The sequence below is a fragment of the Aphelocoma coerulescens genome, chromosome 2, assembly GCF_041296385.1.
Source record: "Aphelocoma coerulescens isolate FSJ_1873_10779 chromosome 2, UR_Acoe_1.0, whole genome shotgun sequence".
Taxonomy (NCBI): domain Eukaryota; kingdom Metazoa; phylum Chordata; class Aves; order Passeriformes; family Corvidae; genus Aphelocoma; species Aphelocoma coerulescens.
This window is the reverse complement of record NC_091015.1, coordinates 29,761,842-29,768,257: the sequence shown is the minus strand read 5'-3', so window position 1 is coordinate 29,768,257 and position 6,416 is coordinate 29,761,842. Positions and strand designations below refer to the sequence as shown.

The 6,416-nt window shown below is 36.0% G+C and overlaps 1 long non-coding RNA gene across 1 annotated transcript; it reads right to left on the bottom strand.

Moving 5' to 3' along the window:
* Nucleotides 1–435: 435 nt before the first annotated feature.
* LOC138105661 (uncharacterized) lies at nucleotides 436–5,836 on the bottom strand. Its single transcript, XR_011148602.1, has 3 exons — nucleotides 5,489–5,836; nucleotides 4,542–4,847; nucleotides 436–1,661 (listed from the first exon to the last, which is right to left on the bottom strand). It is a non-coding gene; the product is annotated as an uncharacterized lncRNA (long non-coding RNA).
* Nucleotides 5,837–6,416: the final 580 nt, after the last annotated feature.

Sequence of the window (6,416 nt, the reverse complement as noted above, 5' to 3'; positions counted from 1 at the left end):
CAATTAAATATGTTTGTATGTGTACAGATGCTCTAGATGTCATTGGTCATGCACAGAACGTAGAATCTTAAAGAGGACAGACAAGTCTATCTGTAGCAGGCTACTGCAGCAAGTCAGTACCTACCACAAGTTAAATCATTAGTGTTGAATCTATCTTAATTATTACTTTAACATTATTGTGAGACCTATATTTTGTCATTCTAGTCTTTACAAACATATATTGTAGTATTTTATATTTCAGTATCTGATATTTAAAAACATTAGTCATCTAGAAATGTTAGTGTTGTCTCCAAACTGTTTTCTGTCTGCTATGCTATTGATGGGTGTAAAAATCAAAACAAAACAACTCCATAGCTATATTTTAAAATAATATGAAGATAATTATTTTATTAATAAATAAAAAAGTTAATAAATCCTAACTTTAAGAGGCTGAAACTGCTATATAAAATTTCTAGACGCTTTTCATGCACAAATTAAGTAGAGCTGACAATATAAACGCAAGGATTGCTTTCTCCTTATTGAAGTAATTATAGTTTACTTCATTTTGCCCCTTCTTTAGTCTACTCATTATGAATCCAATGCTAACTACTGATTTTTGCTTTTTAAATCAACACATTCTGGAACTATGAAAATTTACAGCTGAGAATAATTACACAGATTTATCAATAAAACAGTTACTGAAATGCAATACAGCAGAGTTTGGCCTCACAGAAAAGGACTATGCAAAAGGAGCCCCCTTGAATTCTGCTGCAGCAAAGCCCTCAGGTATATATTTTATCATAATTCTGTTCTCAGCTCCCACTAACTTCAAGGAGATGAACATACACTTGACTGCTTTACTGAACAATTATAGGACTCAAGTTCTTGAAACAAACCATATGTTTGCAGGCCATATGCAACATGAGTTAGGGTTTACCTTAGGATGTCTCACTGCAAATTATGGGAGTTCAGAAGAAACTCAGTGAGCTGTGCAGCTGATGGTGAGGCAGAAAGTGGTAACTTGGCCAAGTTTTTCCGTGTAAATTGTTCCAACTCATGAGTCCAAGCAATTAAAATACCCGTGTGCTTCTTTGCTTGGACTGAAATTCCCCAGGTAGCTGCAACTGTTCCTACACATGCTGCACAAACTGCCAGTGTCTAAACAGGTTGATAGCAGTCTTGCTTGAGCCTCATTGAATCCAGGAGCTAGGGAAAACAGTGCTGAAGTCTTCCAAAGTCTCCATCAGAAGTCCTTCAAAGGCTTCCAATTATAGTTCACACAATTTCGAAGGGTTTCTTTTTGAGGCTAAAATGCTGTTCACACTGATGCAAAAGGTTTTTTTATCTGCTTCTTTAAAGGAATTAGTGGCAAAACCTGAGTCTTGAAAGTCTTCTCTGTAATTTCATGCCATCTTTCAGACTTCTTGAGGATGAGCCTTTGGCATCTGATGAGAGAGGTTCAGCTGTTTCAGAGGAACACCTGCTCATGAGGAAAACCATAGGTAACTGGAAGCATGTGCAGCATCTTGGGAGCAAGTGGCAGCTCAGGATGGTTCCAGGCCTTTTTTCTTTTTTTTTGAGATAGGTGGTATTACAAGAATAGTGTTGTATCAGCTCTGAAAATGTAAATGTGGGTAGCAGTATTTCCTTATCTTTCATAGATATTAGATGGTTCTTTGACACTGCAGAAAAAAAATAATAGTCTATAAAAATAGACTGTCAGTTTCTAGTCTCATCAAGTGAGTTTTACAGCAATATAGCAAATCAGAAGAAAAGAAGACAAGGCCATTGATACTAACATCTATTGGAAAATTTGTATCTTTGTTATTTACTGATGCTTAGAATAATAAGATTAATAAAGAGAATTTGGACTTCAATATCCAGTCGTATTCACATAGGCAAAATACAACTTGTGGGCAGTTTTATTGTCTTTTCACTACATTGTTTGGCACAAATTTTCTGTGTTTTAAGAACTGGAGACATTAAGTTCTACTATCACATTAAAATTTCTTATAAAAAGCCTAATCAAATTAAGTATATAAATGAATAATCAAGATAAGGACAATAACTGCATTTGTCATAACTGTTCTACAAAGTTTGCATGTATATGCCACTGTAACTCTATGTTTCCTTCCTTCTTTCTTCATCTAACAAGCCATCCTCCAAAACTTCCCTGTTGCCATGTTATCTCATGCTGATTTCTGATACGGCTAGCAAAACTTCAAAGCCTACTTATAGCTATATAGCCACTTGTACTTCCTTGAAATTTTTCTGTATTACCAAAGAAAAATTTTAATTTATTTTTTGTTTTTTGACCTATTCATAGAATTGAATTGATCAGATATGCTTATGCTAAGACTTAGATCAATTTTTAAACTGATGGCCTGTTAAAAAATATATATAAGGCCAGCTAGTAAGGTATAATCAAAATATTTTCAAACATTCTCTGAAGAGAAGTTACACTATCTTGTATATCATATTTCCAAAAACAGTGAATATCCTAGAGCTATGAGAAAAATTTAACTGTTTAGTCCAAGAAATTCCTGTCAAGCTATCTTTCTCATTTGTAATGGCCGTTGTTAATCTTTCATGTGATTAATCTTTCCCACACAACGTGTGCTTTCAATTTTTATTCCTCACTAGATATAATTACATTATCCTGAGGAAACAGTAAGTTTTCAAATTAAAAGCGTGCACAGAATAAAACCATAGCCCACATCAAATATTCTCCTAGAGTTCAGAAACCCTAAGAAAGCTAATAAAACTCAATTGTTCCTTGTTCTTGGTCAGCCATGGATAGCTCCTGTAATCTACTCAGTCTGCTGGTTATTTTGCTCATTATAGCCTACTTTTCATGTCCTTGGTCCCTAGTTCATACAGCTGTATTTGCATTTTGGCACAGCTTCACAGAGGAACTTAGGAGCTGTGGTTAAGCATTCCTGTGGGGTTTTTTTGCTCTTGGAAGCACATTATTTATCTTTCAGCTACCCTGAATAGCCTGAGGTAAAAGACACCTCAAAACAGGATGAAAACTAGTCACACTGCTGAGGGAGTCAGCAGCGAGCTCTGCAGATGGGCTGACACCATCCTGGCTGAAGGCGTTCTTAAGTCTTTGTGCAGTCACCCTGGCACACCCATCCAGCCTAGTAAGGTGTGATTTGTGAAAATCAGGAGATTCTACGTTGTGACAGGTAAACAAACAAGCCTGTGGATTTTCAAGTAGGTTTCATGTGTTCTTATTACAAAAATTATCATAACCACTGCATGCGTGTCCTCTAGTAGGTAAATTATGAATATACCATCTAACTATGCCTTCTCTCCTTCTCCTAGCAAAATAAATGGATAAGCATCTCTTCTATGAACTTCAGAAATGTAGAGGTCAAGGGTTTCCTTATTCTTCCAATTTCCTGGTAAAGTTCTAAGCTCACTATATCTGTAGCTAATCTGTGATATGACAGTGATGGCATTCCCTCTCCTTTGGAAGCAGTCGTCTAGTACTGAAATCTGATCTTGTTCCAGATTTCAAAGTCTGCAGTGTTGCAGTACTGAAAACTGTGATGACTCTTGGATATGTACAGGAACATAAAGGAAACTGGTGGCACAAGAGGAGAACCTTAGTTCAACTGCAAAATAGAAACTTGCATCTCCCCTGCCTATCATAATGCCCAGAGTGGAAATTTGTAGAGTGTAGGGAATGATTGACGGGAAAGTTGTGCCAACTGGAATGTTTACCCTATGTCAGTGGATGCTTTCTGGATTTCTAATGCAGTTATAAGCCCTTAATAATTTCTAGAAATGTCCACACATAATTTTATTCTTGTTATATAATTAAAACCAGCTGCACACTTAATATTTTCATTTAGATGGCAGTGTAATCTTGAGCCAAATGCATCATCGGTGTAGATTCACTTACTTCATTTAATTACACCAAGCCTGAAGCTGGCCTTTTATAATTGTTTCCTGATAAGAGTTTTAGAAGACTAAGCTATGAAGCAGTATTTATAAAGATCACTGCAAATGAAGATTCAAAATTATGGTATTGACTTAAAAGCTAGAGGCCTCTGGTTAAGTAATCAAATCTCTTTGTTCCAAGCATAATTGTTTGAGTCTGACTCACTTTGTTCTATTTAAAGGCTAACTGAAGAATTGCAATATTGAGGTTACTTCAATAAGCTGGTATCACACTTTCCATTTAGCAAACAGAGAATGATATTACACTACATTTGTAATTTGTAGTGCTAGAAAAGTATTTTGTTAGATATTAAAAGTTATCTTTAATTTCACAACTCCAATCCTCACACAGATTTTTCTTTTCATAAAAATATGTCTTTGTATTATTTCACTCCTTCTCTGCATCTGTGAAGATAGATAGAAGAGCCATCAATGTTCCCCCAGATGCTATGAAGGACCAAGTGCAAGCAATGAAGAGCCTTAAAAGCTCCTATATGTTTTGGGGACCAATACTAGCATACAATTAGTTAAGCTTAAATCATAGCAAAAAGGATGAAAGAAATAAGTCAGGCTATCCAAAAAACAAGAAAACCATCAGGATATGCACTTACCCCACCTGTTTCCTTGCACAGTTGACTCTATTAATAAAAAATTTAAAAATAGCACAAGAGCAGAGTGTTAAATACAGTCTTTTGAAATCTCCGTCCTTTAAATCAGAACCCTAAGACCTGGACATCATCCTTGTCTTCAATCCAGAACAGCCTCTTTTCCATAAAGGAATCAATGTTGTGCGAGACTTATCCTTTCAAACGTCTATCCGATGCCAGTGAACTTGGCTTATTGGATATGACTGCAGGGTATCTTCTGGGTAATAGGCCAACCATAAACTGTAGTATCTACAGTAGCATCATATTTCTCTAATGCCAAAGAAAAGGAAAATAGAAGAAGGAATAAAAAAATTAAGTACATGCACCTAGTGTGAGAAAGTACTCTCTCTATCAATCCAGAATAAAGGCACCCAGAACACAGCAGATATCTTCTTAGGAATTTGAAGAGCTTTGTAGTACCACTTAGGGTTCACAATAAAAGTTTTTATAAAGTCATGTGTTCAGTTGATGAGACTAAGTAACTGTATTTTATTTACCTTCAAAAATTCTGCTGCCTGCCCCCAGGTTGTGGAGAGCTAGCAATCATCCTGGTTTTACAGAGTAAAAATATAACAACAAAACATTCGATACTATAAAATCTAGCACTAATGTGGAGTTCTACTGATTCAAACTATGCTACTCATCAACATTAACAGGATAATTCCACTGCAGTTTAAGAAGTAAGTAGTGCTTGAAACCTTCATCTTAGACTGCTTGTTATTTGAAACCTACATGCATTGTTTAAAATTTTAACTAGATAATTCTTTTTTTAGAATAATTCCTCGTAACATAAAGATACTGTGATCTGCTGCAAAGCATCTTCAAAAACCTTCAGGAAGTACTTTGCAAGATTAACAAATGATGCATAAAAAATTTTGGAGAGAGAATTATTCCCTCCTGTTATAACTCACCTCAGAACTCTGGAAGACACTCTCATCCCTTTCTAAAGGTCTGTAGTTTTGCTGTTGCTGTACATTCACATTAAGTCCTGACTTACCCCCTGCTGCTAAACCTTATGAGAAGCTAAGGACATTTCATTTTAGGCTCTGACATCAAAAATATGTGCTTGCCTTGCTTACTAGTATAAATTAGAAGGTTTTGGGCTAAACAGAATTTGGAATGTTGAATTTTAACTCTTCCATATAAAGAAATTAGCAACACAGAAGGCTAATAGTGGTGTATTCAAATCACCACAGTAACACAGCTGCTTCAACCTCAGCTTAGGCAGCCAAATGATCAAAAATGGACACAAAAGCAAACCAAATACACTATTAGAAAAGGAATAAAACAAAACATTGAGCCACAGTACAAAATTTGTTCTATAAGAGCATCTTGTGAAATGCAAGTCTGGTTTCCAGCTCAGAAAGATTCACAGGAGACAATGACCCTTATCAAAGGTATCTAATGGCATTAATATGAGGAATAGCCAAGCTTATCAGAGGTATTCATCTTGGAAAGCAAAAAACCCTTACCTCTTTGTCTCTGTCCTCCTACATTTATTTCTAGAAAACACCGTTTTGTCACTGCCTGTGATGTGCACTGAACTGCCTGGGTATTTTTCTTTTTTTATATACTTTGCTCATTCCTACAGCACAGCTGATATAACCCCATTTTGTGCTTCTCCTGTCTCCCCAAGTACCGACTGCTTCTCAAGTGTGTTCTGACTCTTGCATTCTGTAACTTGCAGCTACTTTGATGCAGCAGCTGAGGCTTAAGTGAGCAAGTTTAAAGACAGGTCTTACCACACAGCTGAATCACACTGCAGATGATTGGCAGAGTGGAAATTAAGCCATTTTAGTGCTGAAAATTCCCAGCTTAGTTTGAAGAATAAACATATCT